Source organism: Lepisma saccharinum, chromosome 15 (genome assembly GCF_977018435.1).
Source record: "Lepisma saccharinum chromosome 15, izLepSacc3.1, whole genome shotgun sequence".
In the NCBI taxonomy this organism is placed as follows: Eukaryota; Metazoa; Arthropoda; class Insecta; order Zygentoma; family Lepismatidae; genus Lepisma; species Lepisma saccharinum.
Window position 1 is genome coordinate 29,109,984 of NC_139243.1, and position 21,813 is coordinate 29,131,796.

The 21,813-nt window shown below is 36.8% G+C and overlaps 1 protein-coding gene across 1 annotated transcript in view; it reads right to left on the minus strand.

Annotated features, from left to right (window-relative positions):
• Positions 1-21,813, minus strand: part of LOC145999650 (putative inorganic phosphate cotransporter) — a 284,482-nt gene that overhangs the window by 92,126 nt on the left and 170,543 nt on the right. The window lies entirely within an intron of this gene.

Below are 21,813 nucleotides of genomic sequence, written 5' to 3' on the forward strand. Positions count from 1 at the left end.
ATCCGATAAAAGATTCCTGGACCGTATTCAAATTGATCCTGGAAAAAGGGCCTTGGATCGTATTGAAATTGATCCAAAAAAAAGGTCCCGTGACCGTAATAAATTTATCCGGAGGAAAAAGGTTCTTGGACCGTAATTAAATTGATCCAGGAAAAAAGTTTCCTCGACCGAAATTGAAATACTTTAAACATAAAAAGGTTCCTTACGGTGTAGAACCCATGTTCACTTGCTGATTTTCTCTCACGGACACTGAGGGTTTTTAAAGGTGCAGGATCCCATAAATTCTAATGGGTTATATTGGGTTTGGTAACAGGACCAGAAACTTTTTCATCGCAATATTTAAACTGGTCCGAAAAAAAACGGTTGCTGGACCGCATATAAATTGATTGGGAATTGAATTTATTTAAAATGCTTGGACCTTTAATAAACCTAATTCTAACACTAAGCTTCGAGAGAGCAACTGTTCTCTATCTTCAAGAGAAGTTCCCCCCCCCCCCCCCGGTGCTGATGACGACATAAAATTGTTCACCTGAAACGAGTGAAATATGCTCTGTCAAAACGTAGTATTGTTACAATTGTGGCGATTATGTCACATACTTTCAAAATATGGCACTTGCTTAACTTTCAGCATAGACATTGTTCTTAAATTCAGCAAAAAGTTATACATTTAATTTTGTTTGTTATATTTTACAACATGCACATCCAAATATTTTGTTAAAAAGCTAGTCAGACTTTGAAATATATTAATACCTAAATATGAACCTTCATTTGCAACTAATGCACTCACAGAATTCTATAGCTGGTGTAAATATCCCGAAAATTAATATTTTTATCTAAGTTATGCAATGATTTTTATTTAAGGAGTAGTTTCCTGAAAATCTCCCATCATTTTTATGTCAATACTACTTATTTATGTTAATTCAGATAATTTTGCATATAATAAAGGTGCTTACGGTAGTTTGTTTTCATTCTAAATTCAGTTTAGGATTACCGCAAGTGTTGAAAACTCTTGTTAAAAAAGATTCGTAAAAATCGTGATGTCATACTTGATGAGTTTTAGAAGATATTGGTGTTCTAGCATATATAAATTAAATGCATATTGGTTTATGCTACAAATTCATTTTATATTGTTAAAAACTTGCATTACAAGCAGTTTTTTAAAGTTAACAGCCGAAAATTATTTTTATAACACAATAGATCCAGGCAATAGTCTGTGCATAGGTTTTCAAGGTGCAGGACCTGGCACGCCTGGGATCAGTAGAAAGAAAGGTGGAAAACATGGCGTCCAAGTAGCTAATAGTTCTGTACTTTTACTGATGTTTAAGGCCATATTAAATGTGAAAAAATGTTCTAAAGGCCGGTAAAACAATACAAGATGAAATCTTGTATAATATAAAAGCATTATGAATTCTTCATAGAGTCTGCAATGGACTCAAAATGGTAATGTATCATATTTGAATTTTCGTCAGTGACACAATAAGGGATATAACTGATTGAAATGTTAAAGAAGAAAATCAGTCATCATCGAGTGTTTACTCGTATCTAATTTTTGAAAAGGATTATAATATGTGAACCTTGAACTTTAAATATGTCGAAAGTGATGTCATATAGAATAAATATGCAAGATTAACGTCGATAATTAATATTGTTTTGAACACTATTCCGATGCATGTGATGGATTGCAAGTAACTTTAACGAAAAGATCGAAGAGTTCGATTTGAATTTTCTGATTGTATCTTTTGCAAAGTTTATCGATTTTAGAAAAGATGTAAAAATAATTAATACAGTTTGTAAGAACAACGGATTAAATGTGCTATTGAGTAGGGAATGCATTCCTAATAATTTATAAAATATTGAGGAAATGAGACAAATATATAAATCTGTATGCTAACACCTTGTGTAAATTTTTAAATAATAATAATTGTTCATTCATAAGGAATTCTTTTATTAAATGACATGAGAAAAACGGAATGATTGGTACATAAATTTCTTACTAATTTTTGACGATGTATTATATATAGTTATTATATATTATATTATATTATATTATACGCTAGTATTATACAAATGTATGATATTTTTCAAATTATATTCGGATACATTCTCCTTCTTCATAATTTCCGAGGCCCATGGTTAGAAAGAATGTATTACAAATTCACAAATGCTTTTACATTTCTACAATTGGATTGTTGACAAGACATTAAAAATAGGTTACAATTGAACACAGTGTTTCTATTTCAGATATATTATTTCTCTTCTCTACCACTTTAGATTAATCGCGACGATGGTGATGAATTGATGAAATTAACAAACTTAATGAAACCGCATGGTTTATTCAGGATTCGAATCAAGGACCTGTGGTTTCGTAGCACCCTACGCTATGCGAAGTTTTGCCCAATTGAACACCGAAATTAACGGATTAGTAACGAAACTAGTGTGGGGAAAGTATAACGTAATAGCTGTGTTATTTCCTACATTCCATAATCGACTTCATGATGTCACATGGCTCTTCTGCTGTGGCATATCTTGAATTCCCTCGTTTGTTCCATTACATAGACTTCAGTAGATGTGTAATGTTAGAGCCCATTGTCTGATATGAAGTGAATCGAGTGAGTCTTATCAAGTTGTGTGTTTGGTGTAACCTCCATTATTCTGAGCCTGGCTTTGTTATTGTCCAGAAAACGTGGTTTGTCTTCTCGCTGTAGTGGATTTGATTGTTGCAATCCCAGGGCCAGTGCAAAAATGCTACCCCTGCTACACCTTGGGAGGTTTTCTAAGTGTCCCCCTCCGATTTCCATGAAACTTGGCAGGTGTATAGAGGGGCCCAAAGGAAGAAATACGTGCTTTTGTGTTTCAGCTAAAAAAAAAAAACTGTTTTAGGGAGCAAACACCCGCTCCCTGAAATGTCAAGATGAGGAGAAATTGAAATGGGGATCTGACCTCGAAACCACGTAAATATGGCATAGGAAGAAACAGGGGGAATAGGGCCCCTCTATACACCTGCCAAATTTCATGGAAATCGGAGGGGGACACTTAGATGACCTCCCTTGTAAGACAGGCTAATGAGGACTATGCATACGCATATTTTTAGTTGTTAACGACGCTTTTCTGCCACTTTTGGTAATCGCGACGATGAGGATTAGTGATGATAAGGGCTAGGATTTTCATAACCTAGCGCATTTATTTTGGTAAGGGTGATGTGTTCCCTAAATATATAGAAATTCATATTATGAAGAAACTAATTAAATGAAGGTGCTTCTTAAGGGCATATTTTGGCATATTTTCCCATTTCTGCGTGAAATATTTTGATGGATTTTCGATCATATTCAGCACATTTTCGTTTTTTCAAGAAATATTCAGTCAAGTGGATTCGTTCTTTCTCCCAGGTTCAATAGTTTTTGTTTTTTGGACTGCAGCAAAATCTTTTTTTTTTTTTTTTTTTTTTTAAATTTACAGAAAGTATTCATTGTGGATTGCAACTCAGGGCCAATAAAGTGAACAAAAAATTATACGAGTGTGAAAATATCTCAGAATTTAGATATTGAAGTTTGAAATAGTCCAGTTAGAAGGCCATATTTTTCAAATTATAGTGCATATTTTGGACAATTTTAGGTCATGAGAGCAAATTTTTTTTTGCATATTTTGGTGGTTTTTAGGTGATAGAAATCCTTACCCTAGTGATGATACTATGAACTTGAAATTGATGAAGGGACCCTTTCAAGTAACATAAATGTCCGGTGCTGGATTTGAAACAGGGACCCTTGAAGTCGTACCACGTCGTACCTTGCTAACCACTCCTCGTAATATATCGAGCCCAGGACCAATAAAAGAAGCGTAATTTTGTGTGTACAGTAGTATTATATTGAAAATCATATCTGTAGTCCCAGAGATATATATCAGCTGGAGCCGCTTATTGCATTAGATTGTCGATATGTGACTTAGGCAAGATGAACACCCTGTTTGCACCTTCCTTGGTGCGGTAAAAATATTACGTTGTAAACAGTGATGTGCCGTAGATTATACGTTTACGTCTACATGCGTTGTCTACACGTAATCTACGCGTAGATTACATTGGGTTGTAGTTTACATAGACTACGTAGACAATCTAAAGTGCATTAAAATTAATTTTCAAGGCTTTCATGAAAGAAAAGTGACATTTTCAACTATATTGGTTCCTTGCGAAATAAAAGGAAACCTATTTACAACAAATTTCTCTTCTCTTCTATCATCAACTATGGAAGAAGATAAATAGTATGCAAAAAACACAATAGATGGCAGTCGTGAGGCAAAATTGGTCTTTTCCCCATAAAACACTAGAATATTTTCTACATTAGGTTTCTTCCTAGGTGAGAAATTGTTCTAATTTGGAAGAAAGAGTATGAAAATTTCTTCTCACACATCAGCAACTGATGCGCAGTATAATTTTCTTCTAATTCCACGGCGCCCTTTGGTACGTTATCACCTTTCGCCATGTTGTTTACATAGATTACGTAATCTACGTGTATAAAATAGTCTACGTGTAGAATGTAGACTATCGTTGTGTACGCGTAGACGCACATCACTGGTTGTAAAGTACAGTTACTCACAATGTTGTTCGTACAGATGAAGTGTGAGAAATAAACGAAAGCAAAAATTACAATAAGCCATAGTACATTACATATTCTCCCTATAGTGATTCGTTTACAACCGTTTGTTTCCCCATACACTTTATTAATAACGAAAAACATACATTTTAGTACAAACTTGCTACTTTGATGTCACATTTCTGTTCGTACAGTTGCAATGAAAACAGAAAAACAAACATACAAATGTTACAAAATGAGACAGCCAGATCCGCCTTCATAACTACTTGGCATCTCTTGTGCGAAGAAGAGACTAAGGTCTTGCAGATGTCTTGGCTGATTCCCTTCCACTCTAAAGCGACGGCCCTCTTCAGATCATCTTTTGACTTGCACTCATGTTTATGGACACGATTTTTTTTTTTCAAAAACATCCATAAATGCTCAATCGGATTCAGATCTGAACTTTGAACTTGTAACGAACCTGAGAGTTTAAGGTTTTATATTTGTAAGAAGTTAAGATTTTTAAAATGTTTGTTACTTCAAATAATGTGCAAGTTGTCACAGACAACTATAGTTAGATTAATACAGTTGTGGTTGAAACTTGTGTATATAGTATGTTTAGAAATACGTCATAATCTGTTCGCGTTGACGTCAGTTTCTCATCTCAGCAGAGGAAGTGAACCCACCTGAATGTTTTTCACCTGACGACAGACAGAAAACAGGTGAAGGTGAGAAATCAACAGAAACGTGGTAACGGTTAATGGAATGCCCGAATAGTGTAATTGGTAATTAATTTCGTTTCATTCTGGCTATACTCGGAAATAATAATTAAGTACAGCAACTTTCGTGTATTTACGTTTGTCTTGTCCAACGTTAATTCTATATGCAAGTGTGTTTACTGATTGTGATGTGCTTTAATAGGCTATAGAATTGTTCCTCTTCAGGCAGAAACGTAAGCAAATCTGTACCTTGCTTGTAAGTCCACATACGATAGGAAATATAAGTGATTATAAAACTGCGTTTAACTTTGAATACTGTGTTGTGTTTCTTTTCTACCCAGCAAGCCCCTGATGATTTGCAAAGGCTCTCATGTTCCCGACTAAAGAAGTGGCAGACTAACTTCTGACGACTGGTGTACAACCGGGGGGACGTTGCAAACTAGTGTTTTCAACTGCTTTGGTACATTCAAAATCAACCAGTTCCTGTTGAGTTGAGCAATATATTTACTGCCGTTATCCTGCTGGAACATGAACACGCATGGCAAACCCATTTGCCCGGCACTTTTGTTTTCACGTTATCACGTTATTCTTCAGCGTATTATCACAGACATGTTTGTCCATAATACCACCAATGACTTGCATTTTCCCAACTTCTTTAGTCGACATACAGGCCCAGATGATAATTGATCTTCCACCATGTTTTACCGCAGGCGGTGTATTGGCAACATTGTCCTGCGTATTTCCCTCCCTCCACACTCTGGTCACACCATCTGAACCGTGTCTTATTTTGGTTTAATCGGACAGGATCACGTTGTCCCAAAACTCGTCATCCTTATGTAAATGCTCTTTGGCAAATCCGACTCTGTCGATACGTTGCCCTGTTCGAACAACATTGTAACTGTAGGAGGGAGGTCATTTGGTGCTTGAAAAGCAAAGCTGCGTGGATATCGGTGCTTGTGAAATAGTTCAATATTTATTGGAATAGAATTGGTTGATTGATTGATTGAATTGTTTTATTTTACTTCGCTTCTTGTGCTACTTTTGGATAATTTGCGAAGATGAGGATGAGTAATGATATGATTAAATTGATGAATGGACATTCACAAACATCCATGCCCAGGCCAGGATTTGAACCCGCGACCCCTGGTGTCCTCCAGTGATGTTGCCGTAAACTACAAGTTTAATTCTACATGAATTGTCTACACGTAATCTACACGTATATTACATTGGGTTGTAATTTACATAGACTACGTAGACAATCTAAAGTGCATTAAAATTAATTTTCAAGGCTTTCATGAAAGGAAAGTGACATTTTCAACTATATTAGTTCCTAACAAACTGACATGAATCCTATTTACAACCAAATTTTTGTTCTCTTTTATCATCAACTATGGAAGAAGATATAATAGTATGCAAGAAAAACAACAGATGGCAGTCGTGAGGCAAAATTAGTCTTTTTCCCATAAAACAATAGAATATTTCCTATGCTAGGGTTTTCCCTAGGTGAGAAATTGTTCGAATTTGAAAGGGAGCGTATGGAAAGTTTTTCTCACACATCAGCAACTGTTACGTAATATAATTTTGTTTTACTTCCACGACGCCCTTTGATAAGTTATAACCTTTCGCCATGTTGTTTACATAGATTACGTAATTTGCATGTATATAATAGTCTATGAGTAAACAGCGTAATGTGCTAACCACTCTGCCACGGGGGCCGGCTTATTGAAATAAAAGACTATTGCGATCTTAATTTGTTTTATTTAACCATAATGTGTAGGGAATCTGTGAAGGACCATAATCGTGAGAAGTGAAGAAAGCTAATTGGCGCAGCAAAGCAGTGCGTGATGCTGAAAAAGACTGGTAGCTGCAGTCGTGTTTTCTCCTCTCACGCGTTTATTGGTCGAGCCATCTCGAGTCACTACTTGCGCTTTGTTTTCCTTCTCTTGCTCCACACATTCCCGGGACAGAGTAAGCAACGAAGTCGAATTTCTTGGGCATTTCTACGAAAGGAGTTGTGCCTTGACTGCCATATCTGTTTAAATTGATGTGTGAACATCATCCTTTCGACTCGCATTTTGTTGGCCAATTTACTTGGTGTAAAAGGGTTTTCTAACAATATTCGTATTGAGCGTATAGCCCAGGACACATCTCAGTTGTAATAAGTGATTCTATTAAAATTTAAACACGTAATGTCATATTAATGACAAAACATTACAACTAAGGCATTTTTCTATTATATTCTAAACACATAATATCACATGCAGCAGTGTTTCGTAACTTTTTATGTTCCATCTTGCTCCACAATAGAGTTACCATTATGCTAATTTTCTTAAGAAACAAACAAAGTATTGTTCAAATTGATCTTCGTTTTGCTCATATATAGTCTTCTATCATTCAAGCAGTAAGTTAATTTTCCAGAGTCACTAGTATCGCAATCTAGTTTCTTTATTTTTACTTGCTTTATTTTATTTCGCTTTTTGTGCCACTTTTGGCTAATTTGCGAAGATGGAGATGAGTGATCACCTTATGAATGGACACTCACAAACATCCACGCTCAGGCCAGGATTCGAAACCGGGACCTCTAGCGTCGTAGCGCGATGTGCTAACCACTCAGCCACGGGGGCCGGCTCTATCTACTGACATAGTAGTGAATTGTTAAAAAGTTAGAAGTGCGAGTGGACTTGGAAGAACATAATTCATCTAACATTTCTGAGTGCAGCGCTAGGTTTTAGAAAGGGAAGGTCATAGTGAAGAAATTGTCCTTGTGGAGGACATATTTGTTTTCTTCCGCACACATTCATTTTTACACAGGGTGTTTATAAATTATTGAGCACATTTCAAGAATGAATAATAAAAAAGAACAATAAAAATTATCCAAAATTTCGTCTTTACTAGACCATGCTGAACAGTTTCATTTACAACACGTACAATATCACATTCTTTAAATAACAGAGTTCCTGGCCCGCTCGATCCCCCGACATAACACATCTGGATTTCTTTCTCTGGAGGTTTGTCAAAGACAGGGTGTACGGTCTTTGCATGAATAACTACCAAAATGCTGCATAACAGAGTGTTAACACAGTAGTATTATTTGACCTATTACTGGGACGAGAAAGTATGAGCCCCCATCAGACTGATTTGACTACACTTAAAACTGGGTCAAGATGTCCATATGAGCTAATTGCTCAAGTGTGCTACTCGGTCTAATCCAAGACTTTTGTAAAAAAGCCCTTCATGGATTCCATGAGAAAGTATGACCCCCTTCAGATTGATTTGGCTACATTTACAAAAGCTACATCTGTCAGATTGTTGTCCATAAGCTTCTTAAAAATATGTCCCTCTTTGCACTGTTTTGGCTACACTTAAAACTAAGCCAAGATGCTCATAAGAGCTTATTGTTTACACAGTAGTACACTGTAATATGAGCTTAAATACTTGTTCAAAATATTTTTGTACTATTATGTTAATATGTTGACCTGGAATGTACTGAATATTTTAATTGGGCACCAGGCTCAACTTGTATATCTAGTACTAACACAATGCATTGTGCACAAGTCTTCTAGAATTGCTCTGTGACATTTTCATTTCTTACATCATAAACATATGATTTTTCACCTATAAGAATAACACTACATATGGTGTCGGCAGGGAGTGTATCATGGAATTCACAGATTATTTTAATGTTTGTCCTGTCATTTACCACAACCTGTTTTCTTTTTGAGGTGTTGATGACAAACATGGGTCTCTGTGCTTTGAATTCATCTGGTGAGTAATACATGTAAGTATTCCTGGTTTTAACCCTTTTGTATGCTGTATATGCCTCATATAATTTGAGGAAATCATCCTTGGACATGTTTAAATTATAATTTTCTTTAGGAAATACCTCATTTCTGCCATTTTTAAGATATATGTTCTTGATGTTGCAGCTATCAAACTTACTTGAATTTTTTTCTTGGTAATTCTTTCTTCCGGTCTGAAACAGTACAAAATCTGGCATGTCATATTGTATACTGGAGAATAAGTTTGTAGCATCAAATTCATAATAGTTACCAGTGGCAGGCTTCTGGACACATTGATATGTATAAAATTGTAAAGGCACCTGTGGATTATTTAGTATATCTGCCTTGTATTTAAGAGCATAACTGGCTTCATATTCAACAACCGGGATTCTTAGCTCCATAGTCTGAATAAGACATTTGCCTTCATCAGGTAGGGTATTAGGCAGAACTGTCCCGGTAGAGTTTAATGTACTGTACCTCATCAAAGCATTATTATCATTGGCGGCTCTTCTAAATGTGATTCTTAAACCACCCTTCCACATAATGTCTTTGTAATCTGAGAAGAATCCTGGCAACAGGCGCATCAGGAACAGCACTGTGTGGCTCTTAGATATTATTTTATCACCAGCCTCAAATCCACCTATTTTGTAATAATCAGCCTCGGTCTTGGATAAATTCAGTGTAGCCACAAAGCTGTAGAGGTAATACCAGGATAGTCTACTCTGTTTATAACAACACCATGTTTTCTGATCTCGATTTCAGAGAACAGATGTGGCACAAAATTGTCTACCAGTCTTATATTTGAGTAAGCCGGATAATCTGTACCATCGAGCTTTACAACATCAAACTTGATATAGAGGTCTGCTCTGTGGGGGTGTATAAACCATCCCCTACATCAAGGTCAACCTCAATCTCTGTGTTGGGTTGATTTAAATTTGCAAAGGTCCTACGGTTCGGGGGGAATGACTGTAGCTCATAACTCTCGATATTTTCCATTTTTTTGTATATTTTAATTTAAATATTATATTTTCCTGTGGGCCATAATAGAATAGACTATATTGAGTTAATGGTCACTAATGAAAAAGAAGAATTAGTTGATTTTGCTGGAGCCACAACAACTGCTATCATAGAAATTAATATTTAAATAAAAATACATACAAAAAAAGTAGACTATCCTGGTATTACCTCTATAGCTTTTTGGCAACACTGAATTTATCCAAGACCGAGGCTGATTATTACAAAATAGGTGGATTTGAGGCTGGTGATAAAATAATATCTAAGAGCCACACAGTGCTGTTCCCGATGCGCCTGTTGCCAGGATTCTTCTCAGATTACAAAGACATTATGTGGAAGGGTGGTTTAAGAATCACATTTAGAAGAGCCGCCAATGATAATAATGCTTTGATGAGGTACAGTACATTAAACTCTACCGGGGCAGTTCTGCCTAATACCCTACCTGATGAAGGCAAATGTCTTATTCAGACTATGGAGCTAAGAATCCCGGTTGTTGAATATGAAGCCAGTTATGCTCTTAAATACAAGGCAGATATACTAAAAAATCCACAGGTGCCTATACAATTTTATACATATCAATGTGTCCAGAAGCCTGCCACTGGTAACTATTATGAATTTGATGCTACAAACTTATTCTCCAGTATACAATATGACATGCCAGATTTTGTACTGTTTCAGACCGGAAGAAAGAATTACCAAGAAAAAATTCAAGTAAGTTTGATAGCTGCAACTTCAAGAACATATATCTTAAAAATGGCAGAAATGAGGTGTTTCCTAAAGAAAATTATAATTTAAACATGTCCAAGGATGATTTCCTCAAATTATATGAGGCATATACAGCATACAAAAGGGTTAAAACCAGGAATACTTACATGTATTACTCACCAGATGAATTCAAAGCACAGAGACCCATGTTTGTCATCAACACCTCAAAAAGAAAACAGGTTGTGGTAAATGACAGGACAAACATTAAAATAATCTGTGAATTCCATGATACACTCCCTGCCGACACCATATGTAGTGTTATTCTTATAGGTGAAAAATCATATGTTTATGATGTAAGAAATGAAAAAGTCACAGAGCAATTCTAGAAGACTTGTGCACAATGCATTGTGTTAGTACTAGATATACAAGTTGAGCCTGGTGCCCAATTAAAATATTCAGGACATTCCAGGTCAACATATTAACATAATAGTACAAAAATATTTTGAACAAGTATTTAAGCTCATATTACAGTGTACTACTGTGTAAACAATAAGCTCTTATGAGCATCTTGGCTTAGTTTTAAGTGTAGCCAAAACAGTGCAAAGAGGGACATATTTTTAAGAAGCTTATGGACAACAATCTGACAGATGTAGCTTTTGTAAATGTAGCCAAATCAATCTGAGGGGGGTCATACTTTCTCATGGAATCCATGAAGGGCTTTTTTACAAAAGTCTTGGATTAGACCGAGTAGCACACTTGAGCAATTAGCTCATATGGACATCTTGACCTAGTTTTAAGTGTAGTCAAATCAGTTTGATGGGGGCTCATACTCTCTCGTCCCAGTAATAGGTCAAATAATACTACTTAACACATAATCGAATACAGTTTGGATATTTTACCTACCATACGTAGAACTCGTGTGGAAGTCATTTCAAATAGTGAGGTGTTGCCCATGTTGTAAATTAAACTGTTCAACGTGGTGCATTAAGGACAAAAAACTAAATGTAGGTACTTTGCTATCTTCTTTCTTTATTCATCAACGAATGTGCTCAATAATTTGTAATCACCGTGTCTTTCTCTACGAATAATTCAGTGCCTTTTTCACATAATTAAAATTTCTGCTTTTTGGTTAATGGAAAATCAGAGCTGATAAAGCTTAGGAAACAAAAGAGGGGCAACAATAAAACAGAGCTCCCTTACATTTGCAAAATTACTGCAAGGTTTTATGAAAGCAGAAGTTGTTTCAAATCACTATGGCTTTTATGTAAGGCGGTCGGAACATTAATCAATTTCACTTTCATTGGGATCGCTACGAGCGAGAAAGACAATCAGATTTGCTAGAAAGGCGACGGTTTATTCCGCTCTTAATTCAGAATAAAGGAAGTGCGCTTGGAAATGCAGGGGCTGCATTTGACAAGAATCATAATAGCGTTGCGGTAGGATAAGAGAGCCTCATGTGGTTTTCTAAGATAAAAGTAGTCATCAAAATGGGGTTGGAATTCTAAAGCTTTGTGGGATCATGTAAATATTCACCAAAGAAACACTTTCGAGATTAAATAATAAAAATATCGGCTCCGGCACCCCTTTCTACACCCTCGATTTCAGGCACAATTAAAAATATTCTCGTGAAAATATTTAGTTCCTCATAACAAACGGTGTTTGCAAATAGCGCGGAAGTTAATTTTTTAGATCTACGTGCTACGAAACTTACGTTTTTTATTAAATTAAAATTCCTTGCGTAACGTCAAAAATGCTTTTCAGAACTTCTATGATGGCGGATTATGGATTCATGTCACAGGCGCACGTCTGATTTTTTCTTTTCTTTTTCTTCTTATGATTGACTTGTGCAATAGGAACATTTGCGATTACGATATGTTATTTGTGTGATATATTGGCGGGTTGGACATTTCAGACATTCTATTTCATTTATGCAACTTCAGATATTGGAATTAATTATTTCTTTTTTGGCAACTGCAGGCCGAAAAGGGGAGGGCTGTATTTTCTAAATGACTTGTGGGATGGGATAATTTGCGACTTCTTATTTTCATGATGGGAAGGAAGTGGAGGGTTGTATTCTGTGGAAAGGACAACAAGGACTTACAACGTAGGATTTACTTCATTTTTGGACTTACAAATTCAACTTCGACCCGCAATTCAGTGCCTGGCCTTGGTAAAAAGAGGTAAGTTAACTTCTTAGGTTTAATTTTAGCCTTCATTTTTGATATCTTCATGTGTCAATGCGGAAAACAGTGAGAAATAGTGTTGGGGGGCAGGTGACTTCGGCCAATTTCTACCTTTAAAATGAACTCTATAGATAAAGGCGGGGCCGCGGTAGCAGCAGGGGGCGGTAAGTTAATTACCCCAGGGGCGGAGCCCGGAATCGGTGGTAAATTTGGACTCAACAATTTCAAAGACAAAATCTCAACTTTGAACGGCTGTACAGTCGTAAATACTTCTTTCCGCGCTCCATTTTTTTAAATTCACAATTACGATCACATAATCTTCATAAAGAAAAAAAAATGAAAATTCCAGTGTTAAAGCAATTTAACGATAATATACATTTTTACGTAGGCAATATAATCTAAGCAAATAACATAGTATTCGCAGGCGTTGCTGATAAAATACATTTAAACTGTACTTAAGTTGCTAAAGAAACATAAATATACTATCTACTCTTTACTATGAATGCGAATAATTTTTCACTAAGTATCAAATTCAATATATTAAGTATCATTATAATTTATTAGAAAATGTTACGTCTATTTCACGAGCGCCACCTATTTTTGTGTAGATTTACCTCCTCAGAGAGTTCGATGTTTCAAAGAGAATTCGGTAATGTTTGTTGAAAATTTGTCTCAGCCATTGTTGTATTTAAGGGAGAGTTTAACGGGTTCAAACTCCTCCCATTGTTTTAGTAACCATTTTTCACTAATTGTGTAATCAAATAAACTAATCTAAAAGCTGATTATTTCACTTCATTGCTTTAATTCGTTTTGAAATTTATTAATATCACGCACACGAAGCATTTTAAAAATAAAAGGTTAAATGTAAAGAATCTAATTGTAAAAATATTATTGATTGATTGATTTGGTGTTTTAAGCCCACTTTATGCACAGTAAGGCTAATTGGGACTGGACCTACAGTTTGAAGTGGGATCCGAACCACTATGTGCCTCCACTGGGAATCGAATACGGTGGAGGCACATAAAAAATATTATTGTTGTGTTTACTACAATTAATGCATAACCAATATGTTTGTTCAAATTTTGCAGAGAAAATTGTATTGTTATAATTTAAAAGTTACTATTCATAATAAGTAAATATAACATTTAAATTGTTATTATGAAATCCATACCATGATTGCGCTGTTGTTCGTTGAATTTCACCCATTATTTCTGTATATATACAGCAATGTTTTCAGTCAACATGACTGAAAATTACTCATTTCCTTCAAAGAACAATGCACATTAATTTCTGTTGTCTACGTAGACTATGTAATCTACCGGGTGATTCACTAAGTAGTTCATCCTCGAAAATGCGTGTAGCTTTTCTAGTATTATACTGAAACATATTTTTTAACATACTCAAACACTACGTTCAAAATTTACAACAAAAGCAATTGTCTGTTAGACAATCGATAAGGTCGATAACAATAGGTCAGATTGGTGTACCATGGAACACTTTTTACATTATATATTTTTAAAATTTTAGGTATTGACTTTTTTACGTGAAAGGGTACTGGCAATATCTATTGAAGATTTCTATACAACTTCTTGTTTTTATTTTGCTGTTTCGAGAGTCCCATTAAGGATAAAATAAATAAAATGTAATGATATGTGAAGTGTTCCATGGTACAACATGGTCATGTTACATGGAACATAAACTCTTGTACCTTGGAATACAGAAATGTTGGTTTATTGATGGCTGTAAAATAACTTAAATAAAGCTAAAATTTATTTGTCATTAGTACGAGGGTCGTTTGAAAAGTTATAAGATGGCCGACAGATGGCCGCAGTATTGTGTCGGGACTGGGAGCCAGAGACAGCAGAGCAAGCGTTAGAATAGTGCAAAAGTGAGAAGATTGTACACCATGGAGTAATAAAGTACGTCGTGTAAAAGAGAATGAAGGCGACAGAAATTAATTCCTACATGAACATGTTTCATGTTACATGATGTGTGTTCCAAGGTACAAGAAGACGCGCATTGTAACAAATCTAAATTTCCTGGATATGAAATTTAGAATACTAATACATGAAAGTCCGTACATAAGGAATCACACAAGAAGAAAAGTTTAACTTCTACGCACAGGCACAAAACATCAACAAAAACGTCAGAATTTTAAATTTGGATAATGTATTTCATCGTATTTGTACACGATAAAAATTGTTAGGACGTGAATCTTCAAAACATACGAATCACGGCAACTATTTTTCTTTTCGCGAGAATTCAGGGCAGAAAATTCGAAAATAAAATAAAAATAAAACAAAAATTCGAAATGTACAAATGGAAGAGGACACTTTATGGAACTGAACATCGGCGTGAGAACGGGAGGGAGGGCAATGGGGGGCAACTGCCCCTCCCAATATTATCACTTAGAAATTTAGTGTAGAGAAATCTTATTGGTTGGTTGATTTAGTGTTTTAAGTCCACTTTATGCAATGTAAGGCTAATCGGAACTGGATCTACAGTATAATCTGCCCACACTGCGTTATTATTACCGTTAGAGGAAAAGGTCTAAATTTGAGCAACCTTTTTATGTTGTCATTTTCGGAGGAAAAAAAATAATATATCAAGCTCCTGCCTTTAAAATGCATATCTATGAAATATATACTTAAATGTAATAGCATGCTAAAGTATAGAAGGTCTACCTTTTGTTAAGAAAAAAAATCCAAAAAATGGTAAAATGATGTATTTCAAAATTGTGGTCTAAATATGGGCTACTAGTGGCAATATCACAAAAATCACAAAAAGCAATTACAATTTAAAAAAACAGACATTTATCGCTAAAACATTATAAAATTCATATTTATGAATAATCTGTTGCTTTGAAAATCACGCGGAATGGGAAAAATCGAAATTAAGAAAAAATCCAAATATTTGTTGAAAATGTGATCTCAACATTAGACCTCATGTCATAGCCCATATTTAGACCATCACGCTATTCCTCTCCTTCAATTTATTTTCGCTCTATGTTGTACATATTTCACAAACAAATCATGTCATTATTAAAACCCACATTTGTTACATGTACCGCTAATATCATAATCTATATAAAGTAGATGAGAATTCAGGAAACGCTGAGTTAAAACATACCTGTAAAAAGTTTTCAGAGGTCGCAATTCTATAACAACGTCCAAGGCTGAAACTAACCACCACTTTCTCTTGCGAATTGGCGCCGCAACCTTTGTCCTTGACAGATAACCAGTTCCAATAGCCTCTGCCAGGCTGCAGCACTTGGGAGCGCTGATAACTCCAAAACCCATATTTAAACCTTCGCCCATATTTAGACCTTCTCCTCTATATGTAAATTAGTCTGAACCAAATAGAAGAAAAGTAAAGGGGATGCAGAACAGATACCTTTTATGCCACGTAAGCTAGAACTCTCCGAAGAGACAATGAAATTAAGTTTTCTCTTTCTCCAACTGAATTTTCATCAAGGCTTCTCCCCCTCTTAATCAGAGGGTACGCGCACGCCTATGGAACTGAACAATGCAATCATGTGCTCCAGGGATTGGTAGCGAAGTCCTAAAAGAAAACTCTCATGCTCATATGTACTAAAGATGTGTTCCGGATGTTCAATGAGTTCCAAAAGAAGTGGAATTTGGAAAACCTTTAATATAAATTTGAGTTATGCACCTTCTGATGGTGCAAATCTATTATACCACAACTAAATCAACAGGCTTGGGTTATTTTTTTAGAAAGTAAATCAGACAGTGAGCCTTCCAATGGAGACAGTTAATAAATTATATTGTATCTTTGTTTTTACATTGAGAATATAGTTGAGAACAAGTTAGAAAATATCCACACCAAACTAATAAAAGATTTGTTCGGAGACACGAATTTATTGTTACGTTTAGGCCGTTCGCCGGCGTAAACTGCTTGGCTGCAAGAGGTTGTGTGTATGAAGAATGGAATAAATTACTCTCATTGCTCTTTACTAATATTTAATAGAATCGCACAAGTGAGAGGGGGGGGGAGATCACGCACGAGCCAGCAAGATATCTAAACACTGACAATAATAAACCCAAAGTGTCACCACTGTACCTGATTTCCGTCGAGGTTCCTCGGTTGAGTCACGACGTGGCGCTCTATCGGTCCATTGAAGGTGTCCTCGGTGGGTTCGCCCAAACCTTTTAAATGGACCGACTTAACACTGTCACTCGCAACACACTTCGCGCTTCGCTCCCTCGACCAAGACTCTCTCGGCGACCTCTCGTCACCCGGGGACTGCTGGCGTTTTTGATTACACAGCATTTTATTTCCGGCTCGTGACATGCCACCTCCCCCTGAAAAGAAATGGGATTGGCCAGGGGACAATCACATTTCTTTATTGACAAAAAATATTAAGATATGATTAAATATGTACAAAGACCAGTCCCTGAATAAATGATTACACCCCGTATATAACATGATTCGTCGTAGGGCAGTAGGCAAGTAGCCTATGTAGTTGACTGTAGAACGTAACAAATAATAATACACTAATTGAAGTGTAACACTTTTCTGTCATATATTCCGAAGCGGATGGAACCAAAATTGGGAATTAAGGTAGTCTCAGCGGCATCTCATCGCATGACGTACATGTACGTGACACTGTGAAAACACTTGAATAAATATATCACTGGTAACACTGAACCGAAGATAAGTTAGTAGGTCTCAAATGTTGAAAAGAATACACAAATAAGTTTATTGTAGACAAAATATGTTCGCAAGAAAAGTTCAGGAACAATATTAATTCGATGCGAAATCTGCTTGCCAGTTATGGATGACTTCTGGATGTACTCTGGAGAAAAGACTTCACCTTATATCTATGAGAAGGTACATTAGTGATGACACATCAAATGATGATTACTATCAGTGTTTAGTTTGTCATAAAATAAAATTTTGAGCGTGAACAGGAGCAAATGGTAAATTTAATCAGGGTGTAAATAATAAGATTAGATACATAGTATGCATTCGATTATAGCAAAACACAATGAAAAGTCTTCAGAAAAAATAAATGGAGTGAGAGTATCAAATATGTAATACCAGTTAATGTAAATATGTGTCATAAAAATGGTAGATGTAACAATAAGAGGTAGGGACTTGATTTGGTATTTCTGTCCAAATCGTGTGAGTTGTGTGTCGTATCAGTAAAAAAAAATGTGTTTCTGTGTGAGAGTTTGGTCGGTTTTTAACGATGCAGCGCTCTCAGTTCGCTTCATCGATAGCTGGGACACATCTGCACGATAAAAATTTAGAAGTTAACATGCTGCCATATATTAATTAGATTGGTAATATTGCCGTTTATATGTAAGAAGTTATATGAATTGAAGAAATATGAAGAGAAAAGGTGGAGAAGACGTTGGCCCGTACATGCTCTGTAAAAGCATTTTGGAGTGTTGAAGGTAGTTATGAATTATTGAAAAGTCACAAAATGAGAATTTTACAGCGTTGGTGCATAGCGTATTGTCTCCGCCAACAGTGAGAACACGTGAGCTCTCTCCCATATGCAGTAGATATATTCATCGCGTTCGTGCGCTTTGTTTACGTACACAAAATGCTGCCGAAGCAGAAGGTCGTGTTGCTACGGTATCGTCTTCAGAATTCCATCCTACTCTGTGTAAAATCACATCATAAAGTGACGTCACGGTGACAAAGGGTCGGCACAATCTTGTATGAGAAAGAAAAAAAAATGTTGCGGCGAGTGCTGTCGCGTGTACGAGATATATTTAATTTTCTTCTTGTTCTGCGAGTTATTGGTGCAGAGAAAAAATAGCAGAATTTATAAGAAGAAGCATAATGTATACGCGTTATTCAGCGAGGGAAAATATATAGTTGAGGAGTTGTTACTATTTCTGTTCGAATTTTCGTCGTGGCGAGGAACTATGAAGGATGATGATGATGATGATCGTCTTCGTTAGGAAGTAGCTGTTTTATACTGCCAGTGTTTCAATGTTTCTTGCAGTGTTGTCAACTTCTGATATATAAAGTTCACTAGTTGTGAATTCTTCCAGATAAAGTCCCTCTAGAGTACGAGGGATATAAGCTTGCACTCCTGAATGTAACTTTAAGGCATTCACATTATCTTCCTCTGTACGTGGTTGATCGAGAGTTACCATTTGTGGTGTGTAAAGTTTCATCCTGACCGATGCTGCCTTTTGTTCAAACCGTTTTCCTTGCTTGATCCCTTCAATTCTGTAATGGTTTTTGTCAAGTCGCTCGATTACTGTGAACGGGCCTTCGTACTTGCCTGAAAACGCTTTGGACGTCTTTGATAAGCGTCGATCGTTCCACAAAAGTATTTGATCGGCAGGTTTAAACGCTGCTTGAGAATAGTGAGGATCAAGCCGTGCCTTGTCCGTTCTGTGGCGTTTGAGGAGATTATCTTGTGCAAATCGACGCGAAAGCTTCATGTGTTCCAGTCGTTCATAATTGCTCACATGCTGCGGCGGGGTTTGAAAAATCGCATCCGGTAAGGTGCGGGGATGATAACCCATCAGTAAATAAGTAGGTGAGTACCGTGCAGATGAATGCGGCGTGTTGTTGATAGCTGAGACCGCTGTTGGTAAGAAATTGGACCAATTATTGTGTTTGGCATTGACATAAAATTTGATCATTCCTTCCAGCGTTTGTTGCGTTTTTTCAACTAAGCCAAGGCTCTGATGAAATCCTGGGCTGACAAAGCTTAGTTCAATTTGGAATTTGTTGGCCAATTCTTTGAATAAATCTGAAGTTTGACCTGGAAGTTGGTCCACTATGATTTTTTCTGGAAAGCCAAATGGTAATATGATTTTCGTGTACAAAAAATCCGCCAGAACTTCAGCAGTGAGAGAATGTGTCGGTGCGGCTACTACGTAACGCGTGGCTGCGTCAGTGCACGTGATCACGTAGCGATGTCCCTCTGGTCCTGATGTGACATATGGACCGCATTGGTCCAAGGCGATAATTTGGAAAGGTGTCAGAGAAGTCCTTGTTTGTAGTTCGAAGTGCTTTGGTTGGCGGGACTGCTTAAGTCGTGCACACTGTTCACATTCTTTGCATTTCTTGTAGATGAAGGATTTCTGGGAAGGAAAATAATAACGGTCCTTCGCATAGGCATATGTTTTATAGTATCCAAAATGGTTGAGAGCGTGTGGAGAAGAGTGCACTTGTTCGAACCATATATCTTGTAATGCATGTGGGATGCAAGTCAGTAGCCTTTCTTGTTTGTCTGAACTTCGGGTCCTCCTGTAAATAATATCATCTAGGAGACGGAATTGCTGGCTGGTTCTGTCATATTTAGGGTCGGCTTCTTTACTTCCAATTAAATGTAGGTAAATATTTTTGAGAAAAGGGTCTGCTTGTTGTTCTTTGGCAAGGTCAAATTCACGTGTTCTCAAAACAGATACAATTTCATCTTCCAGGAGAGGAGAAAAAGCTTCATCTTGGATCCTCGTGTTACGGCTAATGGCGTCCGAGGCACTGTTGTCTGTTCCCTTTAGATGTTGAATGACGAAATCGTAGTCGGACAGAAATTGTGAAAAACGCCAAAGGCGGCCTTTGAGGGCAGTTGATTGTCTTAAATTTTGAATACATTTGGAATCGGTGTGTAATATAAATCTTTTGAAAAGGATGTAGTGTCGGAATGCTTTTAAAGCAAATATTATGCCAGAGAGTTCTAACATGTTTATATCTTGTTCTCTTTCCTTATCATTTAGTATCCTGCTTGCATATGCAATCGGCTTAACATTTCCTTGGGGGTCTTCGTGAGCAATGACAGCCCCTAGAGCTATTTTGCTACTGTCCGTGTATATGTGAATAGGAAGAGAGGGATCGTATCTGGCTAATACTGGACTCGTGATTAGTGAATGCTTTAAAGCATTGAATGCCTCGTTTTGTGCTTCTGTCCATCGAAATTTTCTCTCCTTCTTCAGCAGTTGTGTAAGAACTGATGCGTGTTTGGAAAAATGTGTAGAGTAACGACGGGAAAAATTAGCCAGGCCCAAAAATTGGCGTAAAGTCTTCTTGCTTGTAGGTGTCGGATACGACTTAACAGTTTGTAGCATCTTAGGTGAAATAGCGCATCCTTTTTCGGATAAATGGTGTCCAAGATAGACAATATCATCGTACAGGAATTTTGCCTTTTTAGGAGCCAATTTTAATCCAGCGAGCCTAAGTCTTTCAAAAGTGTGACGCAATATCTTCAAGGAAGTGGGTACGTCATCAGAGACTGCCAGGAGATCATCTGCATAGAAGAACAAATGGCGGTTGTCAACGACGTTGAGGGCTAAATTCAGCGCTATCGCTAACGCTGTTCCCGACGTGACAAATCCTTGTGGGGCATAATTAAAAGCGTAAGTCCCCATCTGCGGCACTTGAAAACTCACTTTTTCACGGCTACTTGGTGTGAGGCGTATCTGAAAATAAGCCGAGAGGATGTCCATAGATGAATAATATTTGAAACCTGCCGCCCTCTCTACGATGTCTAGGAGATGAGGTGCCGGAAAACTTATCTTCTTGGCGACGGCGTTGATTCGACGAGCGTCGAAGCAGACGCGGTACGTGTTATTTGATTTCTTCACGAGCAAAATAGGAGAATTCCAGCGTGGCGCTAAAATAGGAGAAACGACACCCTGTTGTAGCAGTTTCTTGATTTCTTGTTGCATGATTGGAAGTGTATGGGGTGGTATCCTGTGGGGTCGAGTGTACACCGGAGGCGAATCTCCTGTATCGATATCCAGTTCATACAGGGTGCAACTTCCTATATCGTCCTCTTTCCAACTAAAGACATCAGCGAACTCGTGCGTCAGTTCTAGTAGTTTATCTCGGTCTTCTTCACAGACGTTGGGGTTGATGT